The sequence below is a fragment of the Macaca mulatta genome, chromosome 8, assembly GCF_049350105.2.
Source record: "Macaca mulatta isolate MMU2019108-1 chromosome 8, T2T-MMU8v2.0, whole genome shotgun sequence".
In the NCBI taxonomy this organism is placed as follows: Eukaryota; Metazoa; Chordata; class Mammalia; order Primates; family Cercopithecidae; genus Macaca; species Macaca mulatta.
The window spans coordinates 19,727,182-19,749,608 of NC_133413.1; the positions used below are offsets into that span (position 1 = coordinate 19,727,182).

The 22,427-nt window shown below is 41.8% G+C and overlaps 1 long non-coding RNA gene and 1 pseudogene across 1 annotated transcript; one reads left to right on the top strand and one right to left on the bottom strand.

Annotated features, from left to right (window-relative positions):
* Nucleotides 1-81: 81 nt before the first annotated feature.
* LOC114680193 (uncharacterized) lies at nucleotides 82-18,571 on the top strand. Its single transcript, XR_013397108.1, has 3 exons — nucleotides 82-710; nucleotides 2,885-2,942; nucleotides 15,222-18,571. It is a non-coding gene; the product is annotated as an uncharacterized LOC114680193 (long non-coding RNA).
* On the bottom strand, nucleotides 4,387-6,232 carry LOC711538 (BRCA1-A complex subunit Abraxas 1 pseudogene; annotated as a pseudogene).
* Nucleotides 18,572-22,427: the final 3,856 nt, after the last annotated feature.

Here is a 22,427-nt window from a genome sequence, read left to right on the forward strand (position 1 = left end):
GTGCCGTGAAAAGGGTGGCATAGAGAGAGAGGGCGCCTTCCAGGCTGGGAAGGGAGCAGCAGCAGGAGAGTCGCGCTCGCCCCTGGCGCGTGGCCTGATCCATCGCCCTCCCCCACCGCGGGCACTGGTCGGACCGAGCCGGAGCTCCGCCCCGTGGGTGGGGCCGGGAGCATCACCCGCGCAGCTTCGCCGGGGCGCCTCCGGCAGGGGGGTTCAACCTGTCTCGGGTATTCAAGTGTCCTCGATACCCACCAAACGGATCCAAAGAGTCTCAACACCAATGTAACATCCCACCCTGACCCATCTTTGCCCTCTGAGGAAAGCGGGCCCGAAATGAGTTGAGTTATTCATCCCCACCGCGGGGTCAGCGACAAGAAGCAGTTGAGTGGCCGAGGAGGAAGAGAGAAACGAATCCACTCGGGTCCTCCAGGCTGTTGGTTACCCACTTGGGCTTTCACAGCAGAGCTGCCAAATCCCAGAATTGAGGCCTCGGTGAAAAGCGCGCTTAGACTTGGGGAGGAGGCCAGGTGGGACCCGCGAGCCTTATCTCCCAGCCAAACTCTGCCGTTCATTAAGCGGCTGCGTTTCCTCCTAACTGGCGAAGGACTCAGGTGGGCGGGGCAAAGCTCAGCCTGGGAGGCGGCGGAAGCGAGTAGCTCGGCAGGGAGACTCGCTTGGCTTTCGTGCCGTCCGTGGACGCAGTCGCGAGGGTAGGTGACCGGGTTGGATTTCAAAGTCCTGCAGGAAATCCTGCCCTCTGGGTTGCACTTCCTGGTTGAGCCTCTGAAGTCTCAAGCAGCATTGTTTTAGTGCTTTGATGAAGCTCAGCACGCTACCGAAATCTCCATTATCCATTTGTATTATTTCTTTAGAAAACTCAACAATCTTTTTGTTGGAGGTGGGGAAATGAGAAGGTGATGTTTTGTTTTACTTTTTTTCCTATTTTTTTTTTAAAGGGGGAGTAGATGACAGTGTTCTCCTTAAGGAGGAAGTTTGACTTTTGAAACATACCACATGCTTAAAACACATTTGAGTTCCTGCATGAACAGTAAGCTAGCAGATGGTAGAAATACTCGTTATTAATTCAAAAAATATTTACTGCGGACCTACAATGTGCCAAGCATGTCTCCTGACTCTGGGGATAAGCAGTGAACAACAAAAAGACAAAGTTCTTCCACGCTGAGGCTTATATTCTAGGTGAGAAATGGGCAATAAACATAATAGGTAAGAAAATTACATGGGATGTTAGTGATAAATGCTGTGGAGAAAAAGGGGGGGCCAGGAGCATCAAATGTGGAGATCAGAAGTGGTAGAGTCACAGTTTTAAATAAGAGGGACAGATAGACATGATTAAGGAGGTGAAGTTTGAGCAGAAGTTTGAGGGAGGCCAGGAAGCTAGTTTTGTGTGTGCCCAAGAAAGAGTATTCTAGGCAGAGACAGCAGCTGTTAAAAGGCTTAAAAGGGAGAATGTGCCTGGCATGTTCAGTTACAGCAGACGTGTGTGGGTCTGGCACAGAAGGAACAAGGGGAAAAGAAGAAAGAAGTATTAATAGATCAAGTAAGAGAGTTAAGGAGAGCAGGGCAAATTCTGTAAGGCATTCAGAGCCATTTCACTCCAGAAAAAAATTGTGTAATGTTGAATACACGTGTTAAATGTTGAATCTATTGAATTACCTTGGAGCTTAAAATAAGTGTGCCAAGAAGAAAATTCCCATCTTTTAGTTGTTATTACTAAATCAAATAGCTATTTGATTTGAAGATCATTCCTCTTCAGTACTCTTAAGCGTGATTTAAACATGTCACCAAGCATATTTTTTCCGTGCAAGAGGATGTTAATTGGTGATTAGGTAGTCTAGCAAAATCAGTTTCTTTATGGAAAAAATGTGTCGATTGACATACTATTCTTAGGCACCACTTTCGTAGAACTATGCATCTAACTTTCAAAGGCCTATTATATACTGATATTCTTTTCAGATAAAATGTAAATCTACTTCCCTAAAATTAAACCATTTTATGCATGTCTTTTTTTTGAGACGGAGTCTCACTTTGTCGCCCAGGCTGGAGTGCAGTGGCGTGATCTCGGCTCACTGCAAGCTCTGCCCCCCAGGTTCACGCCATTCTCCTGCCTCCCGAGTAGCTGGGACTACAGGCGCCCACCACCACGCCTGGCTAATTTTTTTGTATTTTTAGTAGTTTCACTAAATTTTTAGGGTTTCACTGTGTTAGCCAGGACGGTCCCAATCCTCTGATCTCGTGATACGCCCGCCTCGGCCTCCCAAAATGTGGGGATTACAGGCGTGAGCCACTGCGCCCGGCATGTCTTTTTTTTCTTACACATATATCTTTTTTTTTGCCTACACCATTCTTTAATACTAGAAATGTACAGAAGGTCAAGGCAAGGTGTGTGTAGGAGACTTTGCAGTGGTTTTTGGCATACTGATCTGTTCATAGAAAATGGTATTTAAATGTACAAATGCATGATTGTGTCCATGGAAAGGGTGGCTCAATACTGCAAAGAAGCATCAAGTTTAAGACTTGGATAACCTGTTTAGCGTGCAAGAGTCAGGATATGTAATCAGATTGTTTATGGAATAGCTGAAGTTCTTGGCAAGCCATGGACTTCCTAATCTCCCACCTAACATTCCTAGGTTCCTGAGGTGGAGCCTTGATTTAAAAGCATTGCAACCTAGCCACCCCACCCTAAATGAAGCCTATCGCATATAACACCACATTACTTGGAACAGGTTTGACTTGATTTAGTAAAACTGAATATACAAAAATGTGTACTAAAAGGTCAAGAGATATGGAAATAATGTTTCAGTTAGAGAAATTTTTTTAACTTTATTGACATTTTTTATGAATAAGGAAGCTTTTTATTTTACAGGTCTTTGTGGGAAGAAACAAAGAAATCACAAAAGTAATTAAGAGAGCTCAAATAATGGGTAAGAGTACCTCAACAACTGAATTGAGCTAGCTGAAATTGTGCTTATTATGCTTTGTCAAGAACTTTAATTATCTCTTCACGGGGTTTATGCCGGTTACATACAAGGATCCTGCATATTTTAGGGACCCTAAAGTTTATAACATCAGATATCGGGAATAAATTCTATCACATTGCCACTAATAAACTTTTTTTATAGTAAGTGCTTGTATGATGCCAATACTGACTCAAACCAACCTTTGGATAGAAAAGTGTTTCAGGAGTGACATAAAGAATGACACTTCCCCTTCATATCAATCAAGGTTCATTAAGCAGGTCGCTTATTTAAAATGTTATCACATTTTACATATGTTGAATAAAAGTGGTTCTGTATGACTGTCATTATATCTGGTCCCCAGATAGCTCATATAATGTAATACACCATTCAATTGAAGGGAGTTAAAACTGCTCAGAATGATTTTCTAACTAGCAAATGTAAGTACGCCTGGTTAAGAGATCCTCCCTTTGTAGAAATGTTACATTGGGATGTATAGTGGTGCTGTCAACAAGAAGACAAAATATTCCTAGACAAGTCTATCCTCAAACCAGTAGTGTCTTTTACATAAAAAGATGATTTATATCTAATAGACACTGAAGGTGATAAACATGTATGTATATATGTATCAGTTCTGAGTTCCACTGACCTGTCCCAAACACACTGGATTACCAGGCTTATACTGTACTCAAAATTATGGATTTGCTAAATTTCGGGCAAAGGACTCTAAAGTAGGGGAGACATTACTGTTTGTGTTGGGTTATAGTTGCATAATAATTAAGGCTGCCAGATTTAGCAAGTACAAATGTAGGACAAATTTAAATTTTAGATCATGTTTTGCAAATTTATTGCGTGATACACAGCATTATATCTGGCAACTCTAGCCATAGTGTACTTCTAAAAAATTATCACTTAAGGAGAATTTTAATGACTCAGATAAACTTTCATATAAATTTCTTCCCACATTGTGAAAATGAGGCTATTCTTGCTTTTCTGATACTTTTCTTTTTTAATGAGATGGTTCTGTGTTGCCCAGGCTGGTCTCTAAATCCTGACCTCAATCAGTCCTCCTGCCTTGTCTTCCCGAAGTGCTGGGAGTATAGCTGTGAGCCACTGTGCCTGGCCTCACTTTTCCAATTCTAAAGAATGTGTCTGTGTAAGCCTTTCCCCCAACAACTTATTGAAAGGTGAAAAAAGGTTTGGAAATAAAAGCATCTGATGTTCAAAAAAGTACTTTGTAAAATAAATGCACTAAGACTTATCTGTGGATTACTGCAAACAGGTGAACATAGTAAAAACAAATGAACTTACCTTTACTAGGTAAGCAAGTAGCTCAACCTAGTAAAAACAATAAAAATGTTTGGCTTTACCCATCAGCCAAATTAAAAAATGTCCTTTTAAGGTTAAAAGGATCAAAACGTGGGAGACGGTGAATGTTCACCAAAACCTTCATCTTTTTCAGTCTCTTCAGCTGTTTCTGGGCTGCTCATTTTGGATGCTTTTTTTTTTTTTTTTTTTTTTTGGTTACTACTATCAGTATCTGTTTTAGATGGTTTGTCTTGTGTGTCTAACAGCCATGATCTCTTTTTTTTGACACGAGTCTTGCTCTGTTGTCCAGGCTGGAGTGCAGTGGCACTATCTCGGCTCACTGCCAGCTCCACCTTCTGGGTTCACACCATTCTCCTGCCTCAGCCTCCCGAGTAGCTGGGAGTACAGGCGCCCGCCACCGCGCCCGGCTAATTTTTTTATTTTTAGTAAAGACGGGGTTTCACCGTGTTAGCCGGGATGGTCTTGATCTCCTGACCTCGTGATCCGCCCGCCATGATCTCTTGAATTGCCAGCTAAGTCTAAGGCTTTATGCTTAATCATTTGTGGTGTACTAGCTGGACTAGCTTCAGGAATGTCAGTGTGTTCTACCATTAAGTTCAGATTGTCTACAACATCGAGATAGTGGTTGTTGTTACAGCTACCTTTAGAAACATGTCTATTTTTTAAAGACATAACACATGAATGAAGAAATTTAGATTCTGGAAAAAAGGTCCGTAATGCTTGACAAAGAAAAATGTTCTCCTGAGGGTTTTTGGATTCTCTTCTCTTGTGCTGCCTGACTCTGGGCTCATCTCCTTTTTTCAATTTCTCTTTTTAATCTGTTTACATCCTTTACTAGTTTATCTACTGCTTGTTCACTGTCTTCCACTTTTTTGCATATACTCTTAATTCCTCTTGTAATGAAGCATACATTTCTTTTATCTTGTGTACCTCCTTTAAGGATCCATCTTCCAAAAATTTAGAGCTGTGTGTTTGTAGTGCTCGGCTAAAACCAGCGGACATACAGGAACATGATACAGTTTTATAACCTAGTTGTTCAGACATGCCCAGGTTGGCAACCACTAAAACCCTGTGAAAAAGTCCTTTTTGAGGTTTATATAAGGCATGTTCCAGTCGATGAGTAGAGCAGCTTTCTGTTATGATACTTGGTGTTCATAGCAGAAAAACAAGGTCTTGGTTTGAAAAACGCTCCTGCAAGTTTTTGTGAAGCAGTCTCTCTCTAAATGTGATGATCTGATCTGAATGACGATGGAATTTGTACCAACCTACCACATTCTGTGACATTTGATAATATTTTCTTCAGTGCTTGCTCCTTTACTTCACCTGAAGAATTATCAAAGCTAAAAAGCTGATAGCATGGAATATATTTCTCAATGTCAATTGTATAAACAACTTCAACATCATCCATTTGGGAATCAGTAATGCTTTTTTTTTTTGAGGTGGAGTCTAGCTCTGTCACCCAGGTTGGAGTGCAGTGGCCCGATCTTGGCTCACTGCAACCTCTGCCTCCCGGATTCAAGCAATTTTCCTGCCTCAGCCTCCTGAGTAGCTGGGATTACAGGCGCCCGCCACCACGCTCGGCTAATTTTTGTATTCTTAGTAGAGATTACAGAGATTACAGGTGCCTGCCACCACGCCCAGCTAATTTTTGTATTCTTAGTAGAGACAACGTTTCACTGTGTTGGCCAGGCTGGTCTCGAACTCCTGACCTTGTGATACGCCCACCTCGGCCTCCCAAAGTGCTGGGATTACAAGAGTGAGCCACCGTGCCCGGCCCCAGTAATACTATTTTTGGCTTCAATTTTTACTTCCCCAAGAATACTGTCTCTGAGTCCGTACTGAGGTGCTGGAAGGGGAGTACGCTGAGCACAAAGCCCGAGAGCGCCACCGACGTGCTCTGGCCCTCCATGCTGCCGCCGCCTCAGGCTGCAGGAGAGGGCCAAGAAATAAACATTTTAACAGAAGTATTCACCAATACGAAGGGGTGGCCTGCCCCTTCACACCTGTGGGCGTTCCTCATTAGGTGGAACGAGAGACTTGAGAAAAGAAATGAGACACAGAGACAAAGTATGGAGAAAGAAAAAGTGGGCCCAGGGGACCGGCGCTCAGCATACAGAGGACCCGTGCCAGCACCGGTCTCTGAGTTCCCTCAGTACTTATTGATCATTATCTTTACCATCTTAGGAAAAGGGAAGTGGCAGGATAATAGGATCATCACAGGGAGAAGGTCAGCAGTAAGACATATGAATAAAGATCTCTGTGACATGAGTAAGTTTATGGAAAAGTGCTGTGCCTTGATACGCATATGCAAACATCTCCATAAACCTTTTTAGTGTATAAAGAGTAGCCTTGCTGTTAGCACATCCCACCTTCAGCCCTAAGGCAGTTTTCTCCCATCTCAGTAAACAGAACATACAATGGGGTTTTACACCGAGATGTTCCATTGCCCAGGGACGGGCAGGAGACAGATGCTTTTCTCTATCTCAACTGCCAAGAGGCCTTCTTTCCTCTTACACTAGTCCTCCTCAGCACAGACCCTTCACGGGTGTCAGGCTGGGGGACAATCAGGTCTTTCCCTTCCCACGAGGCCATATTTCAGACTATCACATGGGGAGAAACCTTGGACAATACCTAGCTTTCCTAGGCAGAGGTCCCTGTGACCTTCCGCAGTGTATGTGTCCCTGGGTACTTGAGATTAAGAGAATGGTGATGACTTTTAACCAGCAAGCTGCCTTCAGGCACTTGTTTAACAAAGCACACCCTGCACAGCCCAAATCCATTAAACCTTGAGTCACCACAGCAGGTGTCTCTTGCAAGGACAGGGTTGGGGGTAGGCTCACAGATTAACAGCATCTCAAATACAGAACAAAATGGAGTCTCTTATGTCTACTTCTTTCTATATAGACACAGTAACAGTCTGATCTCTCTTTCTTTTCCCCACACCAATGGGTTACTTAATTTTTTCAAGGCTTAATATATTTAAAATGTATTCTGAGTTTCAAACAGGTTTTTGTTCAACTCTTCAGGAAGGGATCTAGATAATAAAAGATGTTTAAAAATGGAAAATCAGAAACCATACAAAATTATTGTTTCTTTTTCTGTAGCAGCTTTATCACACCAAAAAAGATGTTTTATTTTTAGTTCTCTTTTATTTTCTTGAGACAGGGTCTCTCTCACTTTGTCACCCGGGCTGGAGTACAGTGGTACAGGAGAATAGCTTGAGCTTCAACCTCCTGGGCTCAAGCTATCCTCCCGCCTTAGCCTCCTGAGTAGTTGAGACTACAGGCACAAGCCACCATGCCCAGCTGATTTTTTTCATTTGCAGACAGGGTCTCCCTGTGGTGCCCAGGCTGGTCTCGAACTCCTGGGCTCAAGTGATCCTCCCACCTTGGCCTCCCAAAGTGCTGGGATTACAGGCGTGAGCCACTGTGCCCAGCTTGTTTTATTTTTAGATGATAAAAAATGTTAAATCATCACCTTCAGCTTGAGGTATATTGATACTGTATTTTATTCCACTACAAAACTATAAATTTAGTGCTCACATTTAATGTAATTGTTCCTCCATATGATATCAAAATAAAATAGTTATATTATTCTTTTTAAAAAAAATTTAAATACTGCGATACATGTGCAGAACATGCATGTTTGTTACACAGGTATACATGTGCCATGTGGTTTGCTGCACCTATCAACTTATCATCTAGGTTTTTTTTTTTTTTTTTTTTTTTTTTTGAGACGGAGTCTCGCTCTGTCGCCCAGCCCAGGCTGGAGTGCAGTGGCGCGATCTCGGCTCACTGCAAGCTCCGCCTCCCGGGTTCACGCCATTCTCCTGCCTCAGCCTCCCGAGTAGCTGGGACTACAGGCGCCCACAACCGCGCCCGGCTAATTTTTTGTATTTTTAGTAGAGACGAGGTTTCACTGTGGTCTCGATCTCCTGACCTTGTGATCCGCCCGCCTCGGCCTCCCAAAGTGCTGGGATTACAGGCGTGAGCCACCGCGCCCGGCCATCATCTAGGTTTTAAGCCCTACATACATTAGGCATTTGTCCTAATGCTCTCCCTCCCTTCCCCCCCATGTTAATTATTCTTTACTTTGCACTTACCTTTCTGTTTCTATTGAAACATTTTTCATGTCTCATTGAACCTGACACCCGAAACATGTTGGAATTTGAAGAGCCACTTAAAAAAATACTTTGTTCTATTTCCACTTTTCTTGATGAGACCTAGGGTTCTGACCCCAAAATTATTTTCAGTTTAACTCAAATGTGATCATCTCTCAATGTTTTTGCCATTTGGACTTCATATTTCCACATAGTTTCATTTTTCATAGTTCCATTTTACAAAAATAATTAGAGTAATAAGTTCATGCTAAATTCATTTAGTCTGTCACACATATTGATCTCTTAATGTAGGTGCTGGGTAACAGTGATCAAATGATTCCTGCCCTCCTGGACTTTCAGTCTAGTGGTAGAGAAAAATAAAGATGGAGGAGAACGTGTAAATCCAAAAAGTAGCTTGAAACTTCAATACATTTCACTCATTCTTCCAGGCTCTACCATCTGGTTGCATATTGTACATTGGGAATGTTTCACCAGCCTCAATTCCACTGTTCATTATGTGGCCCGTATGTGACTTAGATGAGACACATTCTTACCCTTATCTCTCGGGGCGAGCCTCAATTGGCTTACGACATTTAAAGTCTCCTTATACCTCTTGCCACAGTGCTTGGCTTAGGCCTTAGTCACTCAGGCACTTAAACCAAACAGGCCATGGTTTGAAGCTCAGGATGTTTGCTCTATAATTGAGGCAATTGTCATCTCTCTCTCTTTTTTTTTTTTTTCTTTTTTTCTTTTTTTGAGGCAGAGTTTTGTTCTTGTTGCCCAGGCTGGAGTGCAGTGGCACAGTCTTGGCTCACTGCAAACTCTGCCTCCCAGGTTCAAGCAATTCTCCCACCTCAGCCTCCTGAATAGCTGGGATTACAGGCACCCGCCACCCCGCCTGGCTAATTTTTTTGTATTTTTAGTAGAGATGGGGCTTCACCATGTTGGCCAGGCTGGTCTCAAATTCCTGACCTCAGGTGATCCACTTGCCTAGGCCTCCCAAAGTACTGGGGTTACAGGCGTGAGCCACCGTGCTCGGCCTTGCCTTCTCTCTTCTAATATGAAAGAGGAAGCTAGGAATCCCCATTGCTGCTGGCATGCATGCTATAAACCTGAAGGGAGCCGCCTAAGATGAAATTGATACTGTGGAGTGCACAGTGGAAAGATGGAAAGAAACTGGGTCATTGATGACATTGTCAAGATGCTAGATCAACCAACCCCAGATCCTGTCCAACAACTGGACTCTTCATTTACATCAGCCACTACTCTGTTATTGAAGCTTGGACAAGTTGGTTTGCTTGCAAGTTAAATTATTGTATCTGAGAGCATCCTAACTGATACATAAAAATAGACATTTCTCCCTTGTTGAGAAGCGGATATACAGTAAATCTATGAAGCTTAAGTTTTAGTACCTTCACTTGCTCATGCCCCTTCCCAGCCTTTTACCAAATTTTATACTTGTAATTTTGTATTCTTTTCCTTAAGGAGGACCACTCAAATTGCATAAGATTCAGGTGTCACAAAACCTGGATCTAGCATCAGATGTTTTCGGAAAAAAACGTCCACCTTTCTTTGCAATCTCCTCCATTCATGTTTCCCTAGGGAAGGAGAGATGTATCTAATTGGTAATTAGTTGAAAAGATCACCGAACATGCATGGCCTGGCTTCTCTTCTGGCACTCTCATTCAGATCTGCCTACCCACAGTAGTAGATCTGCCTGCCCACAGTGGTAATCCCACTGCAGCAAGCCTTGGATGACAAGAGTGAACGTCATCCAATGAGTGAAGCCTTGGATGACAAGAGTGGACGTGAAAGTAGTTGTTGCCTTTGACCACATCTTCCCAAAGTGACACATCACCAACACACTTTAAAATCATGACGTTATAACATAATGGCTGTGAAGATTTGGAAGAAAGCACTCTAAAATGAGAGCTCTGGGAGACCTAGAGAGAAGGCAGTCAAGGAATGGCGCCTGTAAGCACTTCCTGCCAGCAGGGTGCACATCCGGTCCCTACGCCTCCATCCTCACCCTGCCCTCAGCTCACTCCCCTCCTGTTAGAAATTGACTGTGCCCCTGAAAAGTCATTTGCATTTGTCTAATGACTGAGTACACAAGTTCATTCCAAAGTAGAAGGTGTTGGAATTCCATTTTGGCCTGAGGTCAAAATTGTTTTCTCTGTTTCAGCTTAATGAACAAGAAAGCAGAATCTAATCTGTGTATATTTCTAATGCCTGCGTATATTTCTCAACTGTTTCCCGGCTCAGAAAGGTGAGGAGTATGACAGTCACCCTGAAATGACAAGAGAAGCCAACAATAACAATTATAGTAATAATGTGTGTACAGAAAGTACTAAACAACCATTAAATGAAGAGCAGATTACTAGGTGTTATGGATGATACATATGCAGTGAAATACAAGTTCCAGATCTCAGGGAGTTTGCAAGTGAAAAAGAATATAACATATATACAAGGGAACTTCAAAAAGTTCATGAAAAATGAAGTTAAAGGACAAAAAGTATAAACTTTCTTTCTTAACGTAAGCACCATCAAGGTCAAGACACTTGTCAGCGATACCAGCCATTTAGTCCATCCTTAAAAAAAATGAGGGTCCCGGGAATTTAACCATGTCAATGCAGTCTTTATTAACTGTAGAAAAATGGGTGCCCTTTACAGATTTTTTAAGATTAGGAAACAAAAAGAAGTCAGAAAGATTTCCCGTGGAAGCTCTTGCAAAATTGCCCTTGTTTGATGAGATGAATGGGCAGGAGCATTGTCATGGTGAAGAAGGACTCTGGTGAATCTCTTGGGCATTTTTCTGCTAAAGCTTTGCTTTCTCAAAATACTCTAATAATAAGGAGATGTTGTCATTTTTTGGCCCTCTAGAAAATCAACAAGCGAAATGCCTTGAGCATCACAAAGAACTGTTGCCATGATCTTTGCTCTTGACTGCTTTGTTTTTGGAGAGAGTCTTGTTCTGTCGCCCCGGCTGGAGTGCAGTGGCGCAATCTTGGCTCACTGCACCTGTACTCTCCACCTCCCAGATACAAACACTTCACCTGCCTCAGCCTCCCAAGTAGCTGGGATTACAGACATGCACCAGCACTCCTAATTTTGTATATTTATATTTTTATTTTATTATTATTTTTTGGAGATGGAGTATCGCTCTGTCACCCAGGCTGGAGTGCAGTGGCGCCATCTCGGCTCACAGCAACCTCCGTCTCCCAGGCTCAAGCAATTCTCATGCCTCAGCCTCCAGAGCAGCTGGGATTACAGGTGCGTGCCACCACACCTGGATAATTTTTGTATTTTTAGTAGAGACAGGCTCTCACCGTGTTGATGAGCAGGGTCTCAAACTCCTGACGTCAAATGATCCACCTGCCTCGGCCTCCCAAAGTACTGAGATTACAGGTGTGAGTCACTGCACCTGGCTTAACTTTTGTATTTTTAGGAGAGATGAGGCTTCACCATGTTGGCCAGGCTGGTCTCAAACTCCTGGCCGGAAGTCCACCTGCCTCCACCTCCCAAAGTGCTGGGATTACAGGTGTAAGCCACCGCGCCTGGCCTGGTCTGCTTTTGCTTTGACTGCACCATTTGCAATTCTTGGAAGCCACTGCTTTGATCGTGCCTTGTATTCAGGATCCTTCTGGTAAAGCCATCCTGTTATAGTTCTTCAAATAAATGCTTCAGCATCTTGATCTCACTTGTTTAAAATGTTCATTTAAGGCCGGGCGCAGTGGCTCACGCCTGTAATCCCAGCACTTTGGGAGGCCAAGGCAGGCGAATCACCTGAGGTTGGGAGTTTGAGACCAGCCTGACCAACATGGAGAAACCCCGTCTCTACTAAAAATATAAAATTAGCCAGGTGTGGTGGCACATGCCTATAATCCCAGCTACTAGGGGGGATTGCTTGAACCTGGGAGGCGGAGGTTGTGGTGAGCCAAGATCGTGCCATTGCACTCCAGCCAGGACAACAAGAGTGAAACTCCTAAAAAATAAGTTCATTTAAAAGATCTGCTGTTGACTGCAGCTGATCTGGGTGTAATGGTTTTGGCATCCACTGAGTGGAAGGTTTGCTAAACTTTAATTTTTCATTTGTAATTGTGTAAGCTGAACCAGTGAGATGTCTATGCTGTTGGCTGTTATTTGTGCTGTTAATTGTTAGTCCTCTTCAACTAGGGCATGAAGGTGATGAATTTTTGTCTCACAAATGGATGTAATGATCCGGCACTGTGGGTTTCCTCTTCAACTCTGTCTCATCCGTTTTTAAATTGAGTTATTTGTTTGTGAACTGCTGCTTTCTTTGGGGGCATTGTCACCATAAACTTTTTGTAAAGCATTTGTGATTTCACTGTTCTTCCACCAAAGCTTTACTGTAAATTTGATATTCTTGCTTCAATTTTACAGAATTTGTGTTGCTCAGATAGAGACTGTTTTCTAACTGACTACTTCTTCTTAGTACCTCCAGCTAGATCCTTTGAGACATATTACAGCAAGATAGTATGAGTTTATTTTGGTGCAAACAAATTTTGAAATCATGCATAGTTTTTTTTGTAGCATGCATTTTCCATGGACTTTTTGAAGTCCCCTTATATATATAGACTTATAAAGGCAACTTCAACTGAAACATATTTTATACATGTTCTGTTATATGTGGTTGAAGATATAAAATTACCATTTTTGTAGGTAAAATGTATTTGAATATTAACACTTTCATATAGCCAACCTAATTGTTACCATCACCCAAAATATTCACAGTTACTTGACTTGGAAACTTCAGCATTCCAGAACATTCACAGTTACTTGACTTGGAAACTTCAACATTGTAGAGCATTCACAATTACTCAACTTGGAAACTTCAACATTCCAGAACATTAACAATTACTCGACTTGGAAACTTCAAATTCCAGAACATTCACAATTACTTGACTTGGAAACTTCAGCATTCCAGAACATTCACAATTACTTGACTTGCCATCACGCTGTAATTACCTGTAGACCTCTGGGGTCCCCTGCTTCTCCTCACTCCTTGAAGGTTTTGACTCCTGACTCACTGTCGCTCTTTTAAATGTGACTCTTGGCAACATTCTTGGTGATTTCAACATCCACAAAGACAACCTTTCCAGTATTCTCGTTTCTTGACTTCTGAAAATGTTCTTGGATGCCATTTTACCTCAAATACCCAGTTCCATGGTTATATCTTAGACACTGGAATATTTACATCATTTTGCTTCTGGGGTACCACTCTTTTGATTCTTCCCTTACTCATTGGCCACATTTTGAATAGTCTGTTGGTTTCTCCTCATCAACTGACCTCTATATGCAGGAATACCCTAGGGCCTGGTCATCAGACGTTTTTTCTTTGTCTGTGCTCACCACTTAATGTGACCTCATTCACTCTCATGACTTTAGTCCCATCTGAATACTGATGACAACTATGGTTTAAATGCATCCCCTCCAAAATTCAGGTGTTGCCAGTGTGCTGATAATAAGAGGTGGCTTCTTGAAGAGGTGATTAAGTCATGAAGGTTTCTCCCTTATGAATGGAATTAAGGCCTTTATTAAAAAGGCTTCTCAGCCATCATCCTCAGCAAACTAACACAGGAACAGAAAACCAAACACTGCATGTTCTCACTCATAAATGGGAGCTGAACAATGAGAACACATGGACATAGGGAGGGGAACATCACACACTGGGGCCTGTCAGGGTAGGGTGAGGGGATGGAGAGCATCAGGATAAATAGATAATGCATGTGGGGCTTAATACCTAGGTGATGGGTTGATAGGTGCGGCAACCCACTATGGCATATGTTTACCTATGTAACAAACCTGCTTATTCTGCACATGTATCCTGGAACTTAAAGTAAAATTTACAAAAAAAAGAAAATATAAATGGTTATTTAACAAATAAAAATGGGTTTCACCTCAAAAATAAAAATAAAAAATAAAAAGGCTTCACCAAGCATTTGGCATCTTTTGCTCTTCTTCTTTCTACCAGATGAGAACACAGTAAGAAGGCTGCACCAGAGGCTGTGCTCTTGATCTTGGACTTAACCTCCAAAACTGAGAAAATAATTATCTGTTCTTTATAAATTGCCCAATGTCAGGTACTCTGTTACAGCAGCACAAATGGACGAAGACAGTGATTTCCAAATTTATATCACTAGCTCAGACCTGTCCTCTGAATTCAGATTCTTATATGTAGCTGCTTCTCAGCCTCATCTACTTTGGATATCTAATAGGCATCTTAAATGTGTCCTGTCTAAAAAAGAACTTATGGGCCAGGCACAGTGACTCATGCCTGTAATCCTACCATGCTGGGAGGCTGAGGCAGGTGGATCACCTGAGGTTAGGAGTTCGAGACCAGCCTGGCCAATGTGGCAAAACCCTGTCTCTACTAAAAAATACAAAAATTAGCTGGAAGACTGGCATGTGCCTGTAATCCCAGCTACTCAGGAGGTTGAGGGAAGAGAATCGCTTGAACCCGGTACGTGGAGGCTGCAGTGAGCCGAGACTGCGCCATTGCACTCCAGCTAAGGCAACAAGAATGAAACTCGGTCTCTAAATAAATAGATAAATAAAAATAAAAAAGAACCTATTTTCTTATACACTGTCTCTTTCCCAAATCTTCCCTATCTCAGTAAATGGCACGTTCATCTTTCTAGTTTGTTTAGGCCAAAAAATCTTACAGTCACTTTCATTTTTCCCTTTCTTACCACATAATTAATGCACCAGCAAATCCTATTAGCTTTACCTTCAAAATATATGATACCCAGAATCCGACCACTTCTCACCACTTTCTACTTCTGCTTTTCTTCCAGGTTACTCTTATCTGGATTATTGTAGCCACCTTGTAACCTGTATCCCCGCTTTCTCCCATCCCCCATCTAATCTCCACAAAAATCAGAGCATGTCACTCCTGGCCCCAAGGTCCCCTCAACGACTCCACCCCACCCCACTCAGATCCTTTTTTTTTTTTTTTTTTTTTTTTTCGAGATAGAGTCGTGCTCTGTCTCCTAGGCTAGAGTGCAGTGGTGCTATCTCAGCTCACTGCAACCTCCACCTCCTGGATTCAAGCGATTCTCCTGCCTCAGCCTCCTGAGTAGCTGGGACTACAGGTGCACATCACGCCTGGTTAATTTTTATGTTTTTAGTTGAGAATAGGGTTTTACCATGTTGGCCAGGCTGGTCTCGAACTCCTAACCTCAGGTGATCCACCCACCTTGGCCTCACAAAGTACTGGGATTACAGGTGTGAGCCATCATGCCCAGCCTAAAGTCAATTATCTTACCATGGCCCACAAGGCTGCTTTGATCCAACCAGCCTATCTTATATTCTACCACTTTCCCGTTTTCTCACAGTACTCCAATCACATTGGCCTTCTTTCTGGACTTCAAATGTGCCAAATATACTCTCCTTGACGCACCTACTGCTGCCTTTGTTTGGAATGTACTTTCCCAGATGCCCATGTGGCACACCCAAATGCTCGAGTGGCCCCTTATTAGTGAGGCCTTCCTATAGCATTGTAGATGACGGGTATAAGGTGGGACTCAGAACATACTCCCTATCCTCCTTACTCTACTTTACCTGACTCCAAACACTATCACCCCCTGATGTAGTACATATTTTTTATTTGTTTAGCATCTGTCTCTCTCTGACTAGAATGCAAGCTCCATGAGGACAGAGATTTTTGTTTTGTTTACTGCCATATTGTCAGCAGCTAGAGCAATGTTTGGCATGTAGTAGCACTCAGTGAATATTCACTGAATAAATGAGCTACCTAAAATAACTGCATTGACATCCTAACCCAACTAGTGTCTAAAATAATGTAATAAATGACTAGACTGCAAATGAATTTCCAGATGTCTTTAAGTTGGGTGTTGGAAAGTCAATATGCATTTTTCATACAAATATAAAGTAAGTTCTGTTATTATCCCCATCTTATGGATGAGAAATCTGAGACTCAGCTTATGCTACTGTGTCTGTTTTCTGATTTTGAGGTATGTACCTCACCACTTCTACTAAATTTCCAGGTCAGATCATAAAACCTTATGTAAGCCATAAAATTCAGATATAAAGTAGTCTATAAAAAGGAAGGACTAGAATGGAAGATACCTATCTTACACACAAACAGCTATATCTAGAGTATAGGCTTCTTAGCTTTCTAGATGTTTCACCCAATTATATCTGTTCTTTGATAGTGATACAATGATAGAGGCAGGAGGCAGAGAAATTCTAGGCAGACAGGCAGATCCCTGGTGAAGCATCACCCTCAAGCTGAAAAACTTGAAACCACTGCCTAAAGTGAGAACTTATGTCCCTGTTTTCCTGCTTGAATGTTGTCTTTTCCTAAACTACGATGGCCTGCCCCACCCCATCCTATGCCTATAAAGACCCCAGACTCAGCCAGCAGGGAGGAGAAACAGCTGGACGTCAGAGAGAAGCAGCTGGACTTCAGAGGGACAGCTTGATGACATAACTTTGGAGAAGAATCCAGCCAGAGATGGGTGGACTCCGGGGAAAGAGTACCATCCTCTTTTCAGCTCCCCTTCCTGCTGAGAGCCACTTTCATCGGCAATCAAATTCACTGCATTTACCATCCTTCGATTTGTTTGTATGACCTCATTTCTCCTGGATGCCAGACAAGAGCTCAGGAACCATCAGCGCTGATATAAAAGGCTGTTACACTGGCCCTTTGCCCTCACCAGAGGAGGGCAGCCACCTCATGCAAAAGGGCAGAGGGCCCACTGAGCTTTTAACACTCAAGCTGTCCACGGGTGGCAGAGCTGAAAGAGCACCGTAACATACCCTCTGGGGCTTTGGGAGTTGCAGGCACCCCTGCCGGTTCATTGCCGCCTGGGGTCTGCATGGAGTTTGCTCCTGGGGTGCCCAAAAGCGCTCGCTGTAGCTCCTGTACCTACTCACCTGTGTGTTCGCTCCTGTCGGGTGGAACACAGTGGTCTGAGTGAGTGGAGTTTGATCTCGCTGGTGCCAAAGTGGCTGGTCGGTTCCAGTGCTTGTGCACCCCAGTTCCTGCCTTGTTTGCTCGTGCGCTCCCTCCTGTGAGAAATTGAGAATGGCAGGCAGAGTAAATGAGGCACCCCTGTCGCCAGTCCTGCAAAGGGGTCAGTGAAATATTCTCCTCCAATAGATTTTTCTGTTTTCATCAACCTATCTGCTTTCTTCCTCTCCTCTGCAGCTTAGGTTCCATGGGCCACCGTTTTAACCACTAACTTGCCAGTACATTAAACTTTCTCCCGTTTTGTCCTTTCACTGCCTATTCTGTAAAACCCCAACCCTGGATGAATACAACTATCTATATCTTGTGTATACCTACACCTGGACTATTGACTTCTATTCAGCAGATTAGGTGTCATTATAAATTTATGGCAGACAATCTACCGAGCCCTCAATACTATGCAGCAAATCTGTGATTCTCAGGCATGTCATCTCTCTTAACTCTTTGAAACCTTCTCAAAACTTTGTCTATTATTTCTTCTATTGCTCTTAGATTACAATGTCTTCTTCATGGAGAAAATATAAATTTCAGAAGCGAATTGCCTCAATTTTCTGCCATCAACTCTACATATGGTCTACATGTGTCTCTATCCGTTTCTACTTCTCTCCTGCTACAATGGAGAGGTTGCCCCTTCTGTTTAAGGTCAATCTCTTCTTCCTTTTCTGGAATACCATGCCATAAATTATGACTTATCTTTCTTGCATCTTCAGCCTCTTGCTTTCTACTGGCTTCTTGATATTAACATTTACACATACTCAAGTCTCTTCTATGTTAAGAAAAAGTCTTCCCTGGATCTGTTACTAACCTCACTCTCCCTCATTCATAGCCAAAGTCCTCAAAAGAAAACTACACTGGAAATTCCCAAATACTGACTCATGGACTATAAGACCATCAGGAGATATTTTTAGGTGTCCGTAGCAAAATAAAAAGGAAATGAGCTAATGTTGTCCATATTTACTCATATAGCAAGTTATAGATATGAGTCAGATTAAGGTTACTATTTTCTCCTGAAGACTGTTCATTATTCTTTTATATCCTTCCCAGTTTTCTGAAATTCAATGCTTTTTAATAAAATAATGACAGTAGTAGGTAGAACTAAAAACATTTCTGCTTGGCAAAATAAAAACTTACCCTGTCTACATAATACAAAAATATTTTGCATTTATTTACTGTTGCTTTAAGTTTAAAAGTGTTGAACTGACTTTATTATATTTATTTCCTCACCTCTAACTCACCCACCAATACTTCTCCATCTGGATATTGCGCCAACAACTCTGCCAAAAATGCTGTTACTGAGGTACCTGGTGAGCTCTGTAAAGCAAAAGATAATTTTCATTTTATTAGATCCTTCGGTACATTGGATAAAATTGACCACTTCCTCTTCCATAAAAAGTTTACCTTTTATGGCTTCCATTATACTCCATCTACTGGTTTTCTGCACCTTTCCTTGACTTCATTTCCATAGTCTTTCACGGCCTCCTCCTCTACTAAATCACACTAGTGCTGGAAATCCTTGGTCTCTGTCCTATCTAACTTGTATTAGTCTACATTGTCTCCCAGGGTGATTTCATTCCCTCTCAAAGCTTCTGTGTCTAGATTCTGTGTCTGATTTCTTTATGTGACATTTGATAAGTGACCTGAGATGAGTCAGAAAGGGAGTTCATCAGTTTTCCCTCCTTTCAAATCTGTTCATCCTCCATCTCAGTAGATAGCATTATCATCTACTTTCATGCTCAAGCCTGAAATTTAGAAGTTGCCTTGACTTCCATCTTTCCTTTATCACCTACATTTAATTCTAATCATTAAGACAGTTAATTGTTTTAAACAATTCTCAAATCTGTCATCTTCTTTCCACCCTCCCTGCCGACATCCTGGTCTAGGCTACCATCGTTTCTTTCCCTACCACTGCAGTGAATTCCTACATGGACTCTCTCACTCTTCAAAACATCCCCTAAACTGCAACCAGAATGATCTTCTAGAAATGCAAATCTGACAATATCACTTCCCAGCTTAATGCCTTTTAGTGATATCCCCTTACTCTGATGACCATAGTCAGAATTCTCAACACGGCTCCAAAGGCTCTGCTCAGAAGCCAGACTGGGTCCGACTTCCTCTCTGGCTTTTTTATCACTCTTCTTCATTCATTCGCTTCCAGCCAAAAAGCAGTTCCTCCAAGACACCCTGCTGTCTCCTATCTCAGTGTTCCTGCTCACAGGATTCCAATGCACAGAATATTTTCTCCTATGTGAGTCTTCGTACTTATAACTCCTACTCATCCCTCAGAGTTGAGCTTAATTCCTGCCCTCCTTAGTGAAGCCTTCCCTGACCTACATTTCTCCAAACCAAGTTTGTTCACCCTATCAATCAATTCTCAAATATCCTGTAATTTTCCTTGTCAGTACTTTGTACACTTACAATTATTTGATTGGTCATTTATGAATTGTTTAATGTCTGACTTCCTTAAGAATCTGTAAACTCTATCAAGACAGAAATCATGTCTATGTCATTTATCAGCATATTTGCAATATCTAGCACAATGCCTGACATAGCTTAGGTGCATAATAAATATGTTGATGATTGATTTATTGACTATTTTTAGAGCTGAGGAACTAGCCTCTCTAAATAACAGTACTTTGTGGAAAAAGGCATTCACATTCTAACACGACTTTTCTTTCCTCAACCACACTTCTTTAATTTCTTTTTTTCTCTCTCTTGCTCTCTTTATATACATAGAAATGGTGCTCTCATTCTCCGACCTATATGTAAAAAGTCTCTAATGTGATGGGCATTGGAAAAAGCGTGGGTTCTGGAAGAAGGGTTAGGTCAAAGACCTAAGGGTGAAATACCTGGGGATTAGGTTTTTATCTTATGTCTGAGATAGGTTTTTTCTCTATTCTCCAGGCTCTAACGTTTCTGGATTTTTGTTTTTTCTCTAGTAAAGAATCAGAAGCACAGCTAAGCCAACCACAACCCTTTATTTTCTTTTATCAGAATTGTGTAGGAAAGATAAAATCTATTCTTGGACACCAACATTGAGTCCATAACTTAAATGCAAAGGTTCAAAAAAGTGGAATCTATGAGTTGTGGAATATGCAGATAATCAACCGAAGTGATGAATCCCACTTACTATGACAAACAATGGATGAAAGTTCCCATTGTTTCCTATTCTTGCCAACTCTGGTTTTAACTGACTTTTAAATTTTTACCAGTTTGGTGACTGCAAATGCTATCTCACTGAAGCTTTATTTTGCAGTTCCCTAGTTATTAAAGCATTGGGTGTTGAAGTTGGCTCTTAACACTGGTAACTTGAATAGTCTATGATATTTACCACACAGAAATAAGCAAATACTACACAAGTCAGGACTTCCTCCCACTGGAGGACCAGTTGTTAAATATTACCAGTCCACAGCTGTTGAAAAGGCTGAATATTTACTCATATCTTTATGGCCTTTCATGTTTTCTCTTGTTAAAATACCTGTTGGTTTTGGCCTATTTTTTAAAATTAAGCTAATTTTTTCTTTGTAACTCATGCACAGTTGCTCTTTATGTATCATAAACACTAATCCTTTATCAGTTAAATGTACTGCCAATATCTTCTCCCAGAATGCAGCTTGTATTTTCATTGCTTCCTCATGTCATTTAAAAAATAATCCTTAAAAAATTATTTTGGACATGTGAAAATCTTTACATTATTAATGCATACAACTTGGTGAGTTCAGAGATTAACATATATCCATGGCATAATCACTATAATCTATGCCATAAGCCTATCTGTCACCTCAAAAAGTTTCCTTCTGACCTCTTAATTAGTATTATTGTTTTTGTGATAAGACTTCATATAAGATCAACCATTTTAGCAAAATTTTAAGCATACAATATAGTATTGTTTCTATAGGCACTATGCTGTACAGTAGATCTCTAGGACTTATTTATCTTGTATGGACAACACTTCATACCTTTATTAGTCCATTTTCATGCTGCTAATAAAGAAATACCTTTATTATTTCCAAATAAAGGAAACAGGTTTATTTGACTCACAGTTCCACATGGCTGGGGAGGTCTCACAATAATGGCGGAAGGCAAAGAGCAGCAAGTCACATCCTACATGGTGGCAAGCAAGAGAGTATGTGCAGGGGAACTCCTCTTTATAAAACCATCAGATCTCATGAGACTTATTCACTATCATGAGAATAGCACAGAAAAGACCTGTCCCCATGATTCAGTTACCTCCCACTAGAGCCCTCCTGTGACATGTGGGTATTATGGGAGCTACCATTCAAGATGAGATTGGTGTGGGGACACAGCCAAACCATATCAGTACCGTTTGACTAACACCTTTCCATTTCCCCTTCTCTCAGCCTTTGGCAACCACCATTCTACTCACCTTCTATAAATTTGATTGTTTTAGATTCATCATAGAAATGTGATATGGTTTGGATGTGCTGCCCAAATCTCATGCTGAATTGTAATCCCCAGTGTTGGAGGTGGGACCTGTGGGAAATGTTTAGATCATGGGGGTAGACCCCTCACGCATGGTGCTTTTTGTGATAGTGAGTTCTCATGATATCCGGTCATGTAAAACTGTGTTGCACACCCTCCCCCCTTTCTTTCCCTCTTGCTATTGCTTTTGCTATATGAGATCCCTACTCCCCCTTTGCCTTCTGCCATGATTGTGAGCCTCCTAAGGCCTCCCCAGAAGCTGCTGAAGGTGCTATACTTCCTCTACAGCCTGCAGAACCATGAGCCAACTAAACCTCTTTTCTTATAAATTACCTAGTCTCAGGCATTTCCTTATAGTGATGCAAAAATGGCCTAATGCATAAAATTGGTATCAAGGAGTGAGGCATTGATATAAAGATACCTGAAATTATAGAAGTGACTTTAGAATTGGGTAACAAGCAGAGGTTGGAAGAGTTTGGAGGATTCAGAAAAAGACAGGAAGATGAGGGAAAATTTAGAACTTCTTATAGACTGGTTAAATGGTTGTGACCAAAATGCTGGATAGTGA